The following is a 22,361-nucleotide window of genomic DNA, read 5'->3' on the forward strand; positions in this document are numbered from 1 at the left end:
CAGGCTGGAGTGCAGTGGCGCGATCTCGGCTCACTGCAAGCTCTGCCTCCCGGGTTCACGCCATTCTCCTGCCTCAGCCTCCCGAGTAGCTGGGACTACAGGCGCCCGCCACCTCGCCCGGCTAGTTTTTTTGTATTTTTTAGTAGAGACGGGGTTTCACCGTGTTAGCCAGGATGGTCTCAATCTCCTGACCTCGTGATCCGCCCGTCTCGGCCTCACAGACATATTTTTATCTTATTTTAGAATTATGTTACAATTACAGATTATATGAGTGTGAAGAGATTGTCATTTTGAAACTCCTGGCCTTATCATTGAGAAAATTAAGGTATAAACTTTACTTTCAGGCAAGATAAATGACTTGCCTGAAGTCAGGTAGCCATATTATTAAATAAAGAGCTTAGTATGATGCTTATATATGAAGTGTTTAATAATTATCTACTTAATTAGAAATGTATCGAAACATAGGTAAATTATAGTGATAGATGAGAGAGACAATGTTAACTTAGAATTATACATTAATACAAATTAAAATATTAGCAAAATTAACTGATCTTTTAAAAACATTTGTAATCATGGAATAAGGCAGTATTTTATGTACTTTGTGTACTTAGCTCATTTGCTTTAGGTACAACTTGTTCAACCAAAGTAACGAGACTGTCGCTAATGAGCATTATCCTAGGTTTCACTTACATTATACTGTATAATAAAGTTACAACACCAAACCTACTAATAACTTGCTTGATAGCAGGGAGATACTATGTATCTCCCAGAAGGCAAGTGATACTTCTTTCATATGATTATTAGAAGGTTTGTATTTTAGAGTTATCCCTTTTTTATAAATTGCTTTTTAGAATGGAACTAGCATGAATGATTTTGCAATTTCCCTTAGAATTTCAATATTGATGACAGTACTTTTAGTTAAAATTTTGTCTGAAATTTAAAACCAGATATTAACTATATATAAATTGAAGTTTGTGAAAGTTTTTTTTTCTTATAATATCTTTATCTGATTAGTGTATCAAGGTAATTTAAATTGCCCTTTCTTCTTGTTTTTACAGTTTTTGTACTTTGGGATGTTCCTGAGAGTTTAATAGTCAACTAAAATTGGAAGACTTAGAAAAATCGTGAAATAGAAGTTGAAGGGATTAATATAAAAGATCTGAGTTTTATTTATGCTTTATATAAATGTAAAGAAATCTACCTTTTAAGGGTTGCATCTTCCAGAAAGTTTTTTTCAGTACATTTAGTCAATGATAGTATCTTTTCAATTTAAAAAATCTTTATATAACACTGTACATGGATATAAATCTGTTGTATTTTTTCAGGTTCTATAGTTAGTAATGTAGTGTCTAATTATGAACTCCAAGCATAATAAACAAGTGGTGATATATTATGGATGAGTTCTTTTGGCACAGAAATATTTTAAGAAGTAACCAAAACTTGAAGTCTGATATTAGTTAAACTCCTGAAAGGCAAAGTTGATTTATTTTTAAGCCTATTGTGAAAACTAATAGAAAAGAGCTTAGAATTGTGTTCTGACAGTAAAATTACTAAAATAATTAACAGAAGGTGCTAGTTGTTTCTGCCTAATTTTCACCCTTTAGCAAAGTTAATAAGAATTTTCTTAAACTGAGGTTAATATTTTAATAATTACTATTTTTCATCAGCCTGTTCCTGACCTCTGGTTGGTATACTCAGTGTTTATATATTTAAAGCCTTTCTAAAATAATGATTAACCAGATAATCTCAAGTTATTTGAGTTACTATGTTTTATATCAAACATAGGCAACTAAAGTTTCTTCTGTGTCTACCTGTATGTCTTCTCCTGATGAGGTTTTCATTCTGACATCATGTCTTTCGTATCTTTTTTTTTTTTTTTTTTTTTTTATACTTTAAGTTCTAGGATACATGTGCATAATGTGCAGGTTTGTTACATATGTATACTTATGCCATGTTGGTGTGCTGCACCCATCAACTCGTCAGCACCCATCAATTCATCATTTATATCATGTGTAACTCCCCAATGCAATCCCTCCCTCCTCCCCGCTCCCCATGATAGGCCCCAGTGTGTGATGTTCCGCTTCCCGAGTCCAAGTGATCTCATTGTTCAGTTCCCACCTATGAGTGAGAACATGTGGTGTTTGGTTTTCTGTTCTTGTGATAGTTTGCTAAGAATGATGGTTTCCAACTGCATCCATGTCCCTACAAAGGACGCAAACTCATCCTTTTTTGTGGCTGCATAGTATTCCATGGTGTATATGTGCCACATTTTCTTAATCCAGTCTGTCACAGATGGACATTTGGGTTGATTCCAAGTCTTTGCTATTGTGAATAGTGCCGCAATAAACATACGTGTGCATGTGTCTTTGTAGTCAAATAATTTATAATCCTTTGGGTATATACCCAGTAGTGGGATGGCTGGGTCATATGGTACATCTAGTTCTAGATCCTTGAGGAATTGCCATACTGTTTTCCATAATGGTTGAACTAGTTTACAATCCCACCAACAGTGTAAAAGTGTTCCTATTTCTCCACATCCTCTCCAACAACTGTTGTTTCCTGACTTCTTAATGATTGCCATTCTAACTGGTGTGAGATGGTATCTCATTGTGGTTTTGATTTGCATTTCTCTGATGGCGAGTGATGATGAGCATTTTTTCATGTGTCTGTTGGCTGTATGAATGTCTTCTTTTGAGAAATGTCTGTTCATATCCTTTGCCCACTTTTTGATGGGGTTGTTTGCTTTTTTCTTGTATATTTGTTTGAGTTCTTTGTAGATTCTGGATATTAGCCCTTTGTCAGATGAGTAGGTTGCAAAACTTTTCTCCCATTCTGTAGGTTGCCTGTTCACTCTGATGGTAGTTTCTTTTGCTGTGCAAAAGCTCTTTAGTTTAATTAGATCCCATTTGTCAATTTTGGCTTTTGCTGCCATTGCTTTTGGTGTTTTTTACATGAAGTCCTTGCCCATGCCTATGTCCTGAATGGTACTACCTAGATTTTCTTCTAGGGTTTTTATGGTATTAGGTCTAACATTTAAGTCTCTAATCCATCTTGAATTAATCTTCGTATAAGTGGTAAGGAAAGGATCCAGTTTCAGCTTTCTACTTATGGCTAGCCAATTTTCCCAGCACCATTTATTAAATAGGGATTCCTTTCCCCATTTCTTGTTTCTCTCAGGTTTGTCAAAGATCAGATGGCTGTAGATGTGTGGTATTATTTCTGAGGACTCTGTTCTGTTCCATTGGTCTATCTCTCTGTTTTGGTACCAGTACCATGCTGTTTTGGTTACTGTAGCCTTGTAGTATAGTTTGAAGTCAGGTAGCGTGACGCCTCCAGCTTTGTCCTTTTGACTTAGGATTGTCTTGGCAATGCGGGCTCTTTTTTGGTTCCATATGAACTTTAAAGCAGTTTTTTCCAATTCTGTGAAGAAACTCATTGGTAGCTTGATGGGGATGGCATTGAATCTATAAATAACCTTGGGCAGTATGGCCATTTTCACGATATTGATTCTTCCTATCCATGAGCATGGTATCTTCTTCCATTTGTTTGTGTCCTCTTTGATTTCACTGAGCAGTGGTTTGTAGTTCTCCTTGAAGAGGTCCTTTACATCCCTTGTAAGCTGGATTCCTAGGTATTTTATTCTCTTTGAAGCAATTGTGAATGGAAGTTCATTCCTGATTTGGCTCTCTGCTTGTCTGTTACTGGTGTATAAGAATGCTTGTGATTTTTGCACATTAATTTTGTATCCTGAGACTTTGCTGAAGTTGCTTATCAGCTTAAGGAGATTTTGGGCTGAGACAATGGGGTTTTCTAAATATACAATCATGTCATCTGCAAACAGGGACAATTTGACTTCTTCTTTTCCTAACTGGATACCCTTGATTTCTTTCTCTTGCCTGATTGCCCTAGCCAGAACTTCCAAGACTATGTTGAATAGGAGTGGTGAGAGAGGGCATCCCTGTCTTGTGCCAGTTTACAAGGGAATTTTTCCAGTTTTTGCCCATTCAGAATGATATTGGCTGTGGGTTTGTCATAAATAGCTCTTATTATTTTGAGGTACGTTCCATCAATACCGAATTTATTGAGCGTTTTTAGCATGAAGGGCTGTTGAATTTTGTCAAAAGCCTTTTTTGCATCTATTGAGATAATCATGTGGTTCTTGTCTTTGGTTCTGTTTATATGCTGGATTACGTTTATTGATTTGCGAATGTTGAACCAGCCTTGCATCCCGGGGATGAAGCCCACTTGATCATGGTGGATAAGCTTTTTGATGTGTTGCTGAATCCGGTTTGCCAGTATTTTATTGAGAATTTTTGCATCGATGTTCATCAGGGATATTGGTCTAAAATTCTCTTTTTTTGTTGTGTCTCTGCCAGGCTTTGGTATCAGGATGATGTTGGCCTCATAAAATGAGTTAGGGAGGATTCCCTCTTTTTCTATTGATTGGAATAGTTTCAGAAGGAATGGTACCAGCTCCTCCTTGTACCTCTGGTAGAATTCAGCTGTGAATCCATTTGGTCCTGGACTTTTTTTGGTGGGTAGGCTATTAATTGTTGCCTCAATTTCAGAGCCTCCTATTGGTCTATTCACGGATTCAACTTCTTCCTGGTTTAGTCTTGGGAGAGTGTAAGTGTCCAGGAAATTATCCATTTCTTCTAGATTTTCTAGTTGATTTGCGTAGAGGTGTTTAGAGTATTCTCTGATGGTAGTTTGTATTTCTGTGGGGTCGGTGGTGATATCCCCTTTATCATTTTTTATTGCGTCTATTTGATTCCTCTCTCTTTTCTTCTTTATTAGTCTTGCTAGCGGTCTGTCAATTTTGTTGATCTTTTCAAAAAACCAACTCCTGGATTCATTGATTTTTTGGAGGGTTTTTTGTGTCTCTATCTCCTTCAGTTCTGCTCTGATCTTAGTTATTTCTTGCCTTCTGCTAGCTTTTGAATGTGTTTGCTCTTGCCTCTCTAGTTCTTTTAATTGTGATGTTAGAGTGTCCATTTTAGATCTTTCCTGCTTTCTCTTGTGGGCATTTAGTGCTATAAATTTCCCTCTACACACTGCTTTAAATGTGTCCCAGAGATTCTGGTATGTTGTATCTTTGTTCTCATTGGTTTCAAAGAACATCTTTATTTTTGCCTTCATTTCGTTATGTACCCAGTAGTCATTCAGGAGCAGGTTGTTCAGTTTCCATGTAGTTGAGCGGTTTTGATTGAGTTTCTTAGTCCTGAGTTCTAGTTTGATTGCACTGTGGTCTGAGAGACAGTTTGTTATAATTTCTGTTCTTTTACATTTGCTGAGGAGTGCTTTACTTCCAATTATATGGTCAATTTTGGAATAAGTGTGATGTGGTGCTGAGAAGAATGTATATTCTGTTGATTTGGGGTGGAGAGTTCGAGAGATGTCTATTAGGTCCGCTTGGTGCAGACATGAGTTCAATTCCTGGATATCCTTGTTAACTTTCTGTCTCGTTGATCTGTCTAATGTTGACAGTGGAGTGTTGAAGTCTCCCGTTATTATTGTATGGGAGTCTAAGTCTCTTTGTAAGTCTCTAAGCACCTGCTTTATGAATCTGGGTGCTCCTGTATTGGGTGCATATATATTTAGGAGAGTTAGCTCTTCCTGTTGAATTGATCCCTTTACCATTATGTAATGGCCTTCTTTGTCTCTTTTGATCTTTGATAGTTTAAAGTCTGTTTTATCAGAGACTAGGATTGCAACCCCTGCTTTTTTTTTGTTCTCCATTTGCTTGGTAGATCTTCCTCCATCCCTTTATTTTGAGCCTATGTATGTCTCTGCATGTGAGATGGGTCTCCTGAATACAGCAGACTGATGGGTCTTGACTCTTTATCCAGTTTGCCAGTCTGTGTCTTTAAATTGGAGCATTTAGTCCATTTACATTTAAGGTTAATATTGTTATGTGTGAACTTGATCCTGTCATTATGATATTAACTGGTTATTTTGCTCGTTAGTTGATGCAGTTTCTTCCCAGCCTCGATGGTCTTTACATTTTGGCATGTTTTTGCAATGGCTGGTAGCGGTTGTTCCTTTCCATGTTTAGGGCTTCCTTCAGGGTCTTTTGTAAGGCAGGCCTGGTGGTGACAAAATCTCTAAGCATTTGCTTATCTGTAAAGGATTTTATTTCTCCTTCACTTATGAAACTTAGTTTGGCTGGATATGAAATTCTGGGTTTAAAATTCTTTTCTTTAAGAACATTGAATATTGGCCCCCACTCTCTTCTGGCTTGTAGAGTTTCTGCCGAGAGATCTGCTGTTAGTCTGATGGGCTTCCCTTTGTGGGTAACCCGACCTTTCTGTCTGGCTGCCCTTAAGATTTTTTCCTTCATTTCAACTTTGGTGAATCTGGCAATTATGTGTCTTGGAGTTGCTCTTCTGGAGGAGTATCTTTGTGGCGTTCTCTGTATTTCCTGAATTTGAATGTTGGCCTGCCCTACAAGGTTGGGGAAGTTCTCCTGGATGATATCCTGAAGAGTGTTTTCCAACTTGGTTCCGTTTTCCCCCTCACTTTCAGGCACCCCAATCAGACGCGGATTTGGTCTTTTTACATAATCCCATACTTCTTGCAGGCTTTGTTCATTTCTTTTTCTTCTTTTTTCTTTTGGTTTCTCTTCTCGCTTCATTTCATTCATTTGATCCTCAATCACTGGTAGTCTTTCTTCCAGTTGATCAAGTCGGTTACTGAAGCTTGTGCATTTGTCCCGTATTTCTCGTGTCATGGTTTTCATCTCTGTCATTTCGTTTATGATCTTCTCTGCATTAATTAGTCTAGATGTCAGTTCTTCCACTCTTTTTTCAAGATTTTTAGTTTCTTTGCGCTGGGTACGTAATTCCTCCTTTAGCTCTGAGAAGTTTGATGGACTGAAGCCTTCTTCTCTCATCTCGTCAAAGTCATTCTCTGACCAGCTTTGATCTGTTGCTGGCGATGGGCTGCGCTCCTTTGCAGGGGGAGATGCGCTCTTATTTTTTGAATTTCCAGCTTTTCTGCCCTGCTTCTTCCCCATCTTTGTGGTTTTATCTGTCTCTGGTCTTTGATGATGGTGACGTACTGATGGGGTTTTGGTATAGGTGTCCTTCCTGTTTGATAGTTTTCCTTCTGACAGTCAGAAGGACTGTCTGTTGGTCTGTTGGAGATTGCTTGAGGTCCACTCCCGACCCTGTTTGCCTGGGTATCAGCAGCAGAGTTTGCCGAAGATAGAATGTTGCTGAACAGCGAGTGTATCTGTCTGATTCTTCCTTTGGAAGTTTCCTCTCAGGGGTGTACTCCACCCTGTGAGGTATGGGGTGTCAGACTGCCCCTAGTGGGGGATGTCTCCCAGCTAGGCTACTCAGGGGTCAGGGACCCACCTGAGCAGGCAGTCTTTCCATTCTCAGATCTCAACCTCCGCGTTGGGAGATCCACGGCTCTCCCCAAAGCTGTCACACAGAGTCGTTCGCTTCTGCACCAGCTCCCGCTGCTTCCCCTGTTGGTCTTCAGCTGTGCGCTGTCCCCAGAGGTGGAGACTACAGAGACAGGCAGGCTTCCTTGAGCTGCTGTGAGCTCCACCCAGTTTGAGCTTCCCATCGGCTTTGTTTACCTACTTAAGCCTCAGCAATGGCGGCGCCCCTCCCCCAGCCTCACCGCTGCCCTGTGGATAGTTCGCCACAGACTGCTGTGTTAGCAGTGAGGGAGGCTCCGTGGGCGTGGGACCCTCACCGGTCTTCTGTGTCGCTGGCACTGGGAGTTGGAGACTGGAGCTGTTCCTATTCGGCCATCTTGCTCTGCCCCCCGTCTTTCGTATCTTGTGGTATCTTCTCCTAAGACTGTGTCATGTAATACTTGGTAGTTTGCATTATGAATATAGAAATAATATTGTCTGACAATAAATGATAACACATTCTGCAATATACATCTTGATGTATCAAAAAGATTTCCAGGGTTTAAGTGAATTATCTACTTATTTTGGAATCATATTTATTGCAACAATTCCAAAATAATTAATCGTTGATTTTGAATGTTGAACCAGCCTTGCATTCCTGGGATTAGCCCCATTGGCCACAATGTAGTGTTCCCTTTATATATTAATGCATTTGATTTGCTTTTTTTTTTTCTTTTTTTTTTGCAGATTTTTACATCTATGTTCTGTGAAGGTTATTGATCTGTAATTTGCTTCTAATTTGTTGGACTGTGTATCAGAGTAATGCTGATCCCATACAATGAATTGGGAAATATTCACTCCTCTACTATTTCTTTGAAGAAACTTTTGTAATAGTGGTTATACTTCTTCATTAAATCTTAGAATTTATAGAATTCACTGGTGAAGCTATCTGGAACTGGACTTTCCTTTGTTAGGTGTTTTTTAACCATCAACTCAATTTTAAAAATAGATATAGAGCTTTTTAGGGTATCTCAATAGCAGAGGCCACTAACGTTATTAAATGCCCTATAATCCACAGGATAGCCTTTGATATTTGACAACAAAGAATTATCTGGCCCCAAATATCAAAGGTGCCAAGACTGAGAAATCCCAGATTCGCTGTTTCTTCTCAGAGTAAATTTCGATAATTTGTGTTTTACACGGAATTTGTTCACTTCCGCTAAGTTGTTGATTTTATGTGTGTAGACTTTTTCATAGTATTCCATTATTCTCCTTTTATTATCTGTACAATCTTAGTACTTTATCTTTTTCTTATGTCTGCTTATAATTAAAATCTTAGGCTTTCAGCATTACTATAAGAAGACCAAACTTTTAGACTAATTACTAAATTATACTGGATTTTAAGCCATTCTATCTCAGGAGAATACAACACTAGACTTCTCATTGAATTTAAAAGTTTTCCTTCCATGACTGTAAATTCTTTAAAGGATATATTTATATCAGTGTTTACCCTCTGTATTAGTCAGTTCTCACACTGCTTTAAAGAAATACCTGAGACTGGGTAATTTATAAAGAAAGAAGTTCCATTGGCTCACAGTTCTGGAGGCTATACAAGAAGCATGGCTGGGGAGAACCCAGGAAACTTACAGTCATAACAGAAGGCTAAGGGCAAGCAGGCACATCTTACATCACCAGAGCAGGAGGAAGAGAGAGAAGGTGGAGTTTCTAGACAATTTTAAACAACCAGATCTTGTAAGAACTCTATCATGAGAACATCACTAGGGGGATGGTACTAAACCTTTAGAAACCACTCCCATAATACAATTGCCTCCCTGGAGGCCCCACTTCCAACACTGGGGATTACAATTCAACATGAGATTTGGGTGGGGACACAGATCCAAACCATATCACCTTCCACCCCCATTCCATAATTGATTATATACTGTTAGAACTGTGATCTCAACAAATTGACATCTCCAAAGGTTTATCTCTATATACTGAAAATCATATCATTAGCTATTTTCAGGATGACTGAGAAAAAAGTAAATCCAATATAAAAAATTACTATAACTATATCTCCTGTTCAAGTTTTTATGTTTCATTTCATTCAAATTTATCACTCCCCTTGGCACTAGATCTCTAAAGAATATTGACTGTAAAATAAAGTTCAAACTCTTTAGTTTGACATTTAAATCCTACACATTAATTATCCCTAATGTATTCTTTCTATTTTTCTATTGTAACATTGTTTCCTACTTGAATCTTTTTCCTTGGGGTTATGTATTTTCTTCAAGGTTGCCCAGACCAGTTTGCAGTCCTTTTATGTTTTATTTGATTCCTTCTCCGAATCTCCAAAATAGCTCTGTCCGTTAACTTACTGCATTACTTCCTTTGATGGTTGATCTTTTCTTTTCTCTTCTTTTCTCTTCTTTCTTTTCTTTTCTTTCCTTCCTTTCTTTTCTCTTCTCTTCTTTTCTCTCCTTTTCCCTCTCCCTCTCCCTCTCCCTCTCCCTCTCCCTCTCCCTCTCCCTCTCCCCCTCCCCCTCTGTATGGAGTTTTGCTCTTGTTGCCCATACTGAAGTGCAAAGGTGCGATCTGGGCTCACAGCAACCTCTACCTCCTGGGTTCAAGCAATTCTCCTGCCACAGCCTCCTGAGTAGCTGGGATTACAGAAATCTGCCACCATGCCTGGCCGATTTTTTTGTATTTTTAGTAGAGATGGAGTTTCACTATGTTGGTCAGGCTGGTCTCGAACTCCTGACCTCAGGTGAGCCACCTGCCTTGGCTTCCCAAAGTGCTGGGATTACAAGCATGAGCCACCGTGCCTGGCTATTTTCTTTCGTTCTGTGGTTGAAACTATCAAGGTAACAGAACTGTGACCAAGCATGATGACATATGTAGATGAGTTTAACTTCATAGAGACAAATACATTTTTTGATAAGGAAAATATATCTTTGTTGAAAAAGAAAAAATAAAACATTACTTTATTTTTGAATTTTTTGACCACTGTCAGAAAGAAAGATTAAAAAAAAATTATTTCACTAGCTTTAAGGATACAAGTGGTTTTTGTCTACGTGGATGAATTATATAGTGGTGAAGTCTCAGAGTTTAGTGTACCCATCACCCGGTTAGTGTACCTTGTGCCCCAGTAGGTTTTTTTTTTCAACCCTCACCGCCCTCCTAACCTCTGCCTTCTGAGTTTCCAGTGTTTGTTATACCACTCTGTCTGCTTTTATGCACCCATAGCTTATCTCCCTTTATATGGAAAAATATGGAGTATTGGTTTTCCATTCCACAGTTACTTTACTTGGAATAGTGGTCTCCAATTCCATCCAAGTTGCTGCAAAAGACATTTTTTTCTTCATTTTTTTTTTGGTTGAGTGGTGTATATACCACATTTTCTTTATCCACTCTTTGGTTGATGAGCATTTAAGTTGATTCCATATCTTTGCAATTGTGAGTTGTATTGCAATAAACATATACATGTAGGTATCCTTTTTGCGGGTATTGTTTTGATACAATGACTTCTTTTCCTTTAGGTAGATACCCAGTGTTAGGATTGCTGAATTGAATGATAGATATACTTTTATTTCTTTGAGAAATCTCCATACTGTTTTCCATAGGGGTTATACTAATTTACATTTCCACCAGCAGTGTATAAGTTTTCCCTTTTCCACACATTCACACTAGCATCTATTGTTTTTTGACTTTATAATAATGCTGTTCTGGCTGAGGTAAGGTGGTATCTCATTGTGATTTTAATTTGCATTTCCCTGATGATTAGTGATGTTGAGCATTTTTTTCTATGTTTTTGCCCATTTGTATATCTTCTTTTGAGAAATAATCTATTCATGATATTTGGCTGCTTTTTAATGGGATTTTTTTTTCTTGCTGATTTGTTTGAGTTCGATGTGGAATCTGGATGTTATTCCTTTGTTGGATGCATAGTTTGCATGTATTTTCTCTCATTCTGTAGGTTGTCTATTTGCTCTGATGATTTTTTCTTTTGCTGTGCAGAAGCATTTTAGTTTAGTTAGGTCTCATTTATTTATTTTTGCTTTTGTTGCATTTACTTTTGGATTCTTCGGTTTAAATTCTTTGCCTAGGCTGATGTCCAGAGGAATTTTTCTTAGGTTTTCTTCTAGAATTTTTATGGTTTCAAGTCTTAGATTTAAGTCTTGAATCTGTCTTGAGTTGATGTGAAATAGGGATCCAGTTTCATTTTTCTGCATGTGGCTATCCAATTTTCACAACACCATTTCTTGAATAGGGTGTCTCTTTCCTCAGTTTATGTTTTTGTCTGCTTAGTTGAAGATCAGTTGGTTGTTAAATACTTGGCCTGACATCTGGGTTCTCTATTCTGTTCCAGTGGTCCGTGTTTCTACTTTTACACCAATATCATGTGTTTTGGTTACTGTAGTCTTATAATATAATTGAAATTCAAGTAATGTGTTGCCTCTAAATATGTTCTTTTTGTTTAGGATTGCTTTGACTATTCGGACTCTATTGGCTCCATATGAATTTTAGGATTGTTTTTTCTAATTCTATGATGAATGACATTAGTATTTTGATAGCAGTTGCATTTATATGTAGATTGCTTTGGGCAATATGGTCATGTTCATGATATTGATTCTTCCAATCCATGAATGTAGGATGTATTTCCATTTGTTTGTGTCATCTATGATTTCTTTCAGCAGTGTTTTGTAGTTCACTTTGTAGAGATATTTCACCTCCTTGGTTAATATATTATTAAGTTTCTTTGTTTTTGTTTTATTGTAGCTGTTATAGAAAGGATTGAGTTCTTCATTTAATTCTCAGCTTATTGATATACAGCAGTGCTGCTGATGTATATACATTGATTTTGTAACCTGAGACTTTACCGAATTCATTTATCAAATCTAGGGGTCTTTTGAAGGATACTTTAGGTTTTTCTGTGTATAAGATCATATCATTGGCAAACAGAAATAGTTTGACTCCATCCTAAGGAAGACTTTTTTTTTTTTTTTTTTTAAAGGAGAAGACTGACGTAAGAACAAACAATTTTACTGTTAAAGTAATTAATTGATCTTAGTATGAATATTACTTCATTTAAGTCAACTGGCCACTTTGAAAGTTGTATAAAGTCTTTCTGGTCAGTAAAAAATTGAGATATTTCAAATGCCTGTTTCTAGTAATAAGTCAGAGTACTAATGTAGTTAAATTGGCCTATAGTTCAATTCATTGTCCCTCCATGGAGTTGTTTACAAATTCCAAACTATCATTAGTGGTGTGATGAAATTTTATAAAGTCTTTTAAGTATTAGTATCTGAGACAGAAAAGTAATAATATTTACATTTTGAAAATATAGTTTTAAAAAGCATTTAAAAGATCATCTGTTTTTTTTTTTTTCAATTTGGGCTTAAATGAAAGTTAATTCACAGTTTTTTTCTTAGTTTTAAGAAATGCAGCATAGTTGGACTAATTTTGCCATAGTGCAGATATACAATGGTAATTTTTATTGAATTTTAAGTTCTTCGAAATTTCTCCTGCTGGAAATGTGTTATTGAGAGTCTCCTTTTTAAAAAACCTTCTGCCAACCAAAGGTTCTATTACTGTTTATTCAAATTCAGAAACCATAAAATATATTTTGTATTACTAAATTACTTTAGGATTTAGCATAAAATTTTTTGGAATTTAGGCCTTTGTGAATAATTATTTTCTTGATTAAATTCCATGTAATAATATTATTTATTTATATGACACTGCTTTTTTCAGATGTCCTTCATGTGTATTGTCTTATTTGCATATTCCAATAACCTGGTGATGTGGACTAGGATGGTCCATTTACACAGGAGGAAACTGAGAGAGAAGTTAAGTAACTTGCCTAACAAGGATTTCCTGGTGGTATAGTGTACCCTGTTCTATGTCTGAAACTTGTGCTATCTGAAGTCACATGTTTAAATATTTTCAGGAATATGTAAGTTTCTATTTCTCCCTGCAATATGCACATATGTGCGTATACATAATTACACACGCATAAGCATGTTCATGGACATGCATGCTTGCATATGCACACATAGACGCTCTGGGCTGTACACCAACACTTGTATGTATTGATTTGCTTTGATTTGTGTAAAATTAATGTTACTTGGAGGCCAAGTCATAGAAAATCTTACCATCATTTATTTTAATTTAATTATTGCTTATGAGAAGAATTTAATTATTAGAACCATGTTGAAACTGCCATCACTAAAATGACTTGTGCCAAAAAAAAATTTTTTGAAAAGAGCATTTGCTGAACACATTGACTAAAGAATTCAGTATTTCTTTGTTTTCACATTGTTTTTCCAAATAGTATGAACAATCTACATATTTAATAATTCTTAAAAGAAAGTACCTCTCTAGCATTCTTAGTAGTTAGTATGTTCATTGGCATTTGTCCAGTATGGGTTATGTGAATTTCTTGATAATGTAGATAAAAACTGTTTGTCTTTTTAAAAAAGACGCTGACAGATTGGCATTTTCTCAGAAAGAGACCTCTGTGAAATTAGATTTTTGAGATTAGCTACTTGTGTTAGTTCAGCCTTTCTATCTGCAGATAGATTAAGTGACAGTTTTATTGTACGTGACTTGGACTATGATTAAATACATCCTATGTTACACGTAAGAGTGAAAGCTATTCATCACAAAGAATGATAAATACTCCAATTATTTAATATAATTGAAGGACATACTTTAAAATAAGAGAAAATAAATTTTACTTTTATGACAAGTAAAGATTTATTTTGTGAATAGGAAAGGATTTAAGCTACAAGAGGAAACATTTGCAGAATTAGGCAGAATGAGTCATCATAGTAACACCAATACTTCTGATAAAATGGGAAAAGATATAAATTTATTGCAATGCATTAATTGTTTTGTTTGTGGTAAAACTTTTATTTGCTTCTGAGAGTTTTTTCCCTTTTGTATAAGCCCATATAATAGTTACCAATAAAACAAAGTAAGTGTTAGCAGACAGATACTTGACAGAGCTTCACAAGACAATAATAAATCAAGGGGTTTGGTAGGAGAAATGTTTGTTAAAAAATGTTATCTAACTATAAGGTTGCACTTCTGTATTCACAGTTACATGTTCTAATTTATTTCAGGTCTGACAAATGTATCAAATGTGGTAGATGTCTAGTTGTCGACATGTTAGACAAAAAACATGTAAAGCCTTAGAGAAGTCAGTGATATAGTCTTGAGTGATTCAGCACACAATGGTAGAACAATAGCTTGCCTTAGCAATTACAAACATTTCAGGGGCATTATGAACTCTTTTTAGTGATTTTTTAAATATCCAAATAAACTTGTCATACTGGCTCATCCCTCTCTTAACATTTACCTCACTAATTATGTCAAAGGAGCGTGCCTCTGTTGTCAAATGTGTGCCAGGTTGACCTTGTTTGGAGGCGCAATATTCCCAAAGGCTGAATCCCATGAATTGTATATATATTGTGAAGGTAATTTAATTTAATTTTTTGTTTTTTACATGAATCAATGTTTTTGATTAGGATGATCTTTTAAAAGTATACTTAGAACTTGGTGTTTTTAAGCATCGTTATAAACCAACCTTCTTGATCTTACTGTGGATTAATGCTATTATAGTTAGCCCTCTTATATTTGTAGATTTCAATTTTTCTTATATTTGTAGATTCTCTTCAAAATCTCTATCCAGCAATCCCTTCACTTCACGGTTCCAATTGTACTATAAAGAATTATTCTATTGCCACATGAAATTCTTAAACCTCTTTAAGAGGTTTCTCTTAAAATGCCTAATTTTCTCTCTTAAAATGCCCATATTTTTTAACGCTCTTAATTTTCTCTCTTCTGGAGTAAGAATTTGCTTCTTGGCCAGTGTAACACTAATTGAGAGGTGGCAGCTGGGAGGGAAAAAATGCTTATTTCTGCGTCTATCTCTAATCGTGCTATCGAGTCATGTTTTTTGAAGTAAGTGGCTCCAGTATACTCATCTGTAAAATGGGATTACATTATCCATCTTTCAGGTTGTTGTAAGAATTAAATTGACTTTTTTTTTTTTTGAAGTGGAGTCTCGCTCTTGTCGCCTAGGCTGGAGTGCAATGGCATGATCTCGGCTCACTGCAACCTCCTCCTCCCAGGAGCAAGCGATTCTGCTGCCCCAGCCTCCTGAGTAGCTGTTATTACAGGCACCCACCAATATGCCTGGGTAATTTTTTGTATTTTTAGTAGAGATGGGTTTTACCATGTTGGTCAGGCTGGTCTCAAACTCCTGACCTCAGGTGATCCACCTGCCTTGGCCTCCCAAAGTTGACTTTTTAAAGGGTTTATCATATGTGAGTGCTGGCGCATAGTAATTGCATAATTGTATCTGTTATCTTCCAAGTTATCCAGATGGCATGCTTTGTGATTATTTTTTATTTCACTTCTCCACTCACCACATCTAATTCATTCTACTTCTATGAAAAAGCAAAGTAGGTATTCGTGCAGGTGGGCAGGAGACAGAATTGTTTTTGAAATTCGTCTCTGCCACTCATTAGCTGTACCTCAAACAATTTACTTAACTCTTCCTAAACCTCCCTTTCTTTGTAAAATAGTGATGATAATAATAGTGACTTACCTCAGAATACAGCTTTGAGAATTACTGAATTAACTGAAAGTGTGTATGTGTGTGTTATTTTGCCTATGTATAAAATGAATGAATGGTACAGATAAAATATTTAGCATTGTGCTTGTCATAAAATAAGCTTCAATAAATGTAACATACATAGTCATTATTGTTACTCTTCATTCCTGATGCCCATTCAGCCTGTTGTTTCTACTTATCTGGGCGCTTTACGCTAGTGGAAGCCTTCAGGTCTTCCCTATTTTCTCACACCCTACCAGCCATGTAATATTGTGAGCAGTTAAATATTGTTTTGTCCGTAAGAAATTATTTTTATCTGTATTCCTAGGTATTTTATTCTCTTTGTAATGATTGTGAATGGGAGTTCATTCATGATTTGGCTGTCTGATTGTCTGTTGTTGGTGTAAAGGAATGCTTGTGATTTTTGCACATTGATTTTGTATCCTATCCTCATACTTTGCTGAAGTTGCTTATCAGCTTGAGTTTTGGTGCTGGGATGATGGGGTTTTCTAAATATAAAATCATGTCATCTTCAAACAGAGACAAATTGACTTTCTCTCTTCCTACTTGAATTCCCTTTATTTCTTTCTCTTGCCTGATTGCCCTGCAGAACTTCCAATGCAATGTTGAATAGGAGTGGTGAGAGAGGGCATCCTTATCTTGTTGTCTTGTACTGGTTTTCAAAGGGAATGCTTCCAGCTTTTGCCTATTCAATATGATGTTTACTGTGGGTTTGTCATAAATAGCTGTTATTATTTTGAGATATGTTCTATTAATACATTTTATTGAGAGTTTTTAACATGAAGGATGTTGAATTTTATCACAGGCCTTTTCTGCATCTATTGAGATAATCATGTGGTTTTTGTCACTAGTTCTGTTTATGTGATGGATTATGTTGAACCAACCTTGCATCCCAGGGATGAAGCCAACTTGATCGTGGTGGACAAGTTTTTTGATGTGCTGCTGGATTCGGTTTGCCAGTATTTTATTGAGGATCTTATCGTCGATGTTCATCAGGGATATTGGCCTGAAGTTTTCTTTTCTCTGCCCTGTTTTGATATCAGGGATGATGCTGGCTTCATAAAATGAGTTAGGGAGGAGTCCCAACTTTTCAATTGTTTATAATAGTTTCAGAAGGAATGGTACCAGCTCCTCTTTATACCTCTGGTAGAGTTTGACTGTGAACCCATCTGGTCTTGGGCTTCTTTTGGTTGGTAGGCTATTAATTACTGCCTCAATTTCAGAGGCAGTTGGTTTGTTCAGGGACTTGACTTCTTCCTGGTTTAGTCTTGGGAGGGTGTGTGTGTGTGTCCCGGAATTTATCCATTTCTTCTACATTTTCTAGTTTATTTGCATAGAGATGTTTATAGTATTCTCTGATGGTAGTTTGTATTTCTGGGGGATCACTATGAGACCAGAGACCATATCTACTTTGGCCCACTGTTGTATTTCTAGTTTTTAGAAAAATGCTGTGGATATATTAGGACTGTCATAATTGTTTGGGAATAAAATTTGACAAAGATGGGACAAAGCAAAAAAGGGAGAGAAGACATGAGACATCTTGGCATGTTTGACAATTTCACATATTCTGTAGGGCTAGAAAATATGTTGTAAAATTCATTTTTGAGAGTAGTGGGACATGATATTGGAAAGAAATGCAAAGGCTAGAATATGAAGAATATTACCCATTATGCCTAGAAGTTTAGACTCTATCCTGTAGCTTTGGACAGCCATTGAGGGGATTTAAATGCAGATGTGACATGCTAAAATTTTATGTAAGATAGGATAGCCTGTTAACAGTGTAGTAAGAAAAATTAGAAGTGAAATTAGAGGAATTGGTATGAATTGTGGGCCTATTTCAATAGTAAAGCATGGGAATATGGGGGCCTAAATTAAACTGGGGGTGCAAATATTCAAGATCTGGTAAAATCAACAGGATTTGGTAACCAGTTGGGTTTGGAGTATATGTGAGAATGAGAAGACAGGATGAACTGTGAGTTCTGCTTAGCATTCAAAGATCAGTTGAATTGTACCCTCCTCCAGTTTAGTCCATCTTGCCACTGACTGGAATAAATTTCTGGTTTTTGACTCCTTATGGAATGTTATGTATAGCTTTCTTATATTGCTGATTTTTTTTTTTTTTTTTTTTAACTAGGCTTATAGCTGTTTGTTTCCATGTCTAAAGTCCCTCACAAGACTGGAAGGCCTATAATGTAATATCTACCTGTTATGTCTCTTCTATACTGAATGCTCAATAAATATACAGATGATTAATTAATGCCCAACATTTTTAATTACCTTCTGAAAAGAAAAATCCATACAGTTAAGCATGCGCTTCTCACATTTCAGTACTCCAAAATGAAACTAGTTGCAAATAGGTGAAGTTTAAGTGAAATTTTTACAAAAGCACTTTAATTCTAAAAATTCAAAATTAGCAATTGCCAGAAAATATTCATAGGATGAAGTTTTAAAGTGAAGTCAGGCCATATTGTTTCCAAATTAAGATGGGAACTTACTATTAAAAATCTTCCACAGATTGAAAATGACTAATCAACATTAGGAAAATGAAATTGGAAGATCTGCCCTCATACTGTTTATGGCTAAAAATGTTTTCATGTTCATTTTTGACAGTATTGTTCCAGTGTGAAAATTTCAATGATTAGAATGATTGGATTGAAAAAAATAAATAATTATCTAGTCTCTGCAGGATGATCTTGGGCAAATGCCTTGATTTCTGTCAATCTCCAACTCCAGAGAGGAGTCTGAGATGAGTCTTAAAGGATATCAAATTTGAGAGATATGAAACTATAGAGCTATGTATTCTTTAGAAAGGTGGAACAGTATGTACAGTAAAGGAATTAAACGTGCATTATTTCCATGGGTCCTGATTGCTCTAACCACCTATGAGTCTATGATTTTAAAAATCATTTTTAAATTTCAAAATCAAATTGGAATCTGTAACCTGTCAGTAAGTCAGTCTTCATCAGTAACTGTTACAGATAATAGGTGGACATTTATACCAAACCATATACAAAATAATTATCTTTCTTGGAGACTTAATTAGCAGGTTTGAATTAAAAGACTTAAAAAATTAGATTGGTAGAACACTGGTTGTTTTTAACTGTATTGGAAGAATCATTGTATAGGAACAATGTTTACCTATGTATCTTCATATTAAGAAAGAGAAAACTTTTCGAAGAAACAATTGTTTATATTTCAATGTGATTATATAATTTCAGTGGGTAAGTTTTAGGAGATGATGTAGAAAGGACATAGGATCTACATTTTACTATTAGCTTTGCCCCAGCTAGCTACCAGGTAACCTCCCCAGGCCTTGGTTTCCTCATAAGTAAAAGGTGGGGGTGGAATAGTCTGTTATGTCCCTTTGACCTGTGAAATATGGGGTCTGTGTCTGTCCATATTTGGGATAAAATGACATTTAGTTGCATGTGATTAAAAATAACTAGCCTATTTGTTTTCTTATTTCAAATGTAAAGGAGAGTGATCAGCAAGTAAAAACATGGTGCAAAAGAGTTAAATAATAAAATTAATAAGAGATCATTAATTGTGTTCTAGGAGAGATCTATTCATTAATGAATCAATTGGCAATATTAGGAATACATTGATGTTAAATGACTCTAAAAATCTTGGACATCTTGAGCTGAATTATAACTACTTTATATGGTCCTGTGGTAATGAGTCTTATATTTTGAAGAATGTTTCTAGACTCAAATGCACAAATGAAAATTGTTACCTTTAACATAGTTACCTTGGGAGACTGAACTCCTTTATTCATATCACATTACTTAGCACCTACTGTTTTACACTGATGCTGCCATATTAAGTTGGAGGTAAAGTTGGAGGATTGTAGAAATCAGGAATCATTTTCCTCAAATGCTGGTTTGTAATTTTTTTTACTTTAATTCGCTTTCATTTTGATTCTGAACCCCAATCATGTCTTACATTTTTTGTTCTTTCTTTCACTTTTGCCTTTTCTTCCTCTTTCTCTCTTCAGAAAGAACAGAGAATTAATTTAGTGTTGGCGAGACCTAGTTTAGAGTTCCCTTCCTCTCACTTACTAGTAATAGGATCTTAATCAAATCACATTTTCTCTCTGCATCTGAGTTTTCCTTTTTTTTTTTTTTTTTTTTTTTTTTTTTTTTTGTAAAAATGGATATAATGCCAGTTGTCTAATTCCCTCATGGAGCATTTTTCAGTGGAGTAGGAAAACATCGATGCTTGGTAAACCGTAAAGCAGTATGCAGATACAGACTTCATGACTTAATAAGACAGAGAGGTGTGTGAAAGAACACAAGTTTTAAGCCCATCTTTATTCAATTCCTGCATTTGCCACTTACTAGTTTAGTGCAGTCTTAGTTTGTGAAATGTATATATAACATCTAATGACATCTTCGTGATTGTAATGATGACATAAGGTAATCTTTATAAATCTCTGTGAGATAAACAGGGGTACCTTTTATTCCCATTTATTCTTAGATGAAACAATTGAGACTTAAAGAATTCAAGGGATTTGTTTAGGGTTATACAGGTTGTCAGTTAAATAATCAGAATAAACTTAATATTACAATGTGAGTTTTGTTTTATGGATAAATTATATCAGGTAATTTCAACGAAGGAGTTCCATGTATGTTTGGAGCACAAAATATACATTTGAAATATATGTATAGATGAGATCCATAGAAGGGTTACTTTGAAACATTCAGATTTATTTGTTCTTGTGCATTTCTTTGTTAACCACAAAAATTGACCAGTTGCTTTTTTTATTTGCAACTCATACAGATTTTAAACTGTGGTCTTATGTTAGTGACCTAGAGGAAGGTGAAAACTAATTGGCTCCCTTTTCAACTGTAGTGCTGGTTGGCTCATGAGGCCTAGATGTCACTATTACATGTGATGAACAATGAATACTAGAATTGTAAAAGTGAGAGTTGATGGCTCCAATCACATATTAACTCAGGACATATGGTGGGTTTCACCTCTAGTTTCATAAATTCCATTTGTCTGCTGCTTTTTGCTTTCTGTGTTACACTTGACTAGTAGTAACAGATTTTTTTTTCCCCCTGTGGAAACTTTCTTGATTGTCAGTACATCTACAAGGGCATAATCATGATATATTAAAAATAATCATGTAAATTATAGTCTCTCACATTTTTCAGAATATTGCTAATGATGATGATTTTTCTTTAAATACTGATTGGGACTTTCTTGTCTTGGAATAAGGGTAATCATATCTAAATTGTTTTATTTAATCTACTTTTAGTTTAAATCCAGAGTTATAGCAAGGCTTGGTATTAATACCATGACAAGGAAGTAGTTTATGATTTTGCCTGGGAAAAAATTCTTCGGTTAAATTATGTTGAACTTCTTAAAATTTTTAAATTGATATAATGTATAGTGGAAGATTTTTACCAATTCATAGATGTATAAAATAAGTTACTGGCAAAGGAAATTATTTGATCTTGAGATTTAAGTGTTTCTAAAAATAAAAAGATATTGTTTAAAATGGTGAAAAATATATTTAGCCATGCCTTTTATGGTGACAGTGATAGAAGTACAAAGTTAAGTCACACTAAAACATTTGTGTTAAAAAGCAATGCTTGTACATTTTTACCACATTTACATCTTTTTCTATTTTATGTCCATCCTCCAAAATTTTGATCAGAAGATTTCCTCTATGTTATTCTTTCAATAGCAGGCTAACTTTTATGAGGACATGATCAGAGGATGGGACTCAGCATGGTAGATAGATGCCAAAAAATCAAAGCATAATTGTGTGCCCAGTTTCCGATCACTGTCCCTGAAATAAGTGGAAACATTCAGAGCAGGGAAATATATTCAAATCCATGGCAGGAATTTCCCTTCTTACGTACTATGCACATGAACTTTAAGAAAATTGTATGTTTAGGTATTTTTAAATCTAGCCAATAGACTTGTGTTATTTGTCATTGTAGTCAATATTATTAGAGTAATTTTTTTTATTTTCATAACACCAATGAAGTTTACTGAAAGGTCCCATTAAACTAAGAGCATAACTTGAAGGGAATATGTGGAGAATGTCTGGACTTGCAAACTAGTCACAATCAACTAACTAGTACACACATGTATTTCTTATGATCCAGGTCTGGTTTCTTGCTCAACTGTGATGTGACTTTTCTCTTTAGAGTGTGGCCAAATAGCCAAGAAATAGATTCAGATTCAATTAACCATACTGTATATCTGGAATGAGCCAAGCATTGAGTGATATGTACTCAAGTACATCCTATCCTGTTGTCCTGGCAAAATTATTACTGGCAAATGTTTCACTCTTAAAAGTGTTTGATTTACACAAAAAATGATATGTTACCTTAC

The 22,361-nt window shown here is 35.7% G+C and overlaps 1 protein-coding gene across 6 annotated transcripts in view; it reads left to right on the forward strand.

Moving 5' to 3' along the window:
* The window catches only part of METTL15 (methyltransferase like 15), a 465,972-nt gene that overhangs the window by 114,857 nt on the left and 328,754 nt on the right, over positions 1–22,361 (forward strand). The window lies entirely within an intron of this gene.

This window comes from Rhinopithecus roxellana, chromosome 15, assembly GCF_007565055.1.
Source record: "Rhinopithecus roxellana isolate Shanxi Qingling chromosome 15, ASM756505v1, whole genome shotgun sequence".
Taxonomy (NCBI): domain Eukaryota; kingdom Metazoa; phylum Chordata; class Mammalia; order Primates; family Cercopithecidae; genus Rhinopithecus; species Rhinopithecus roxellana.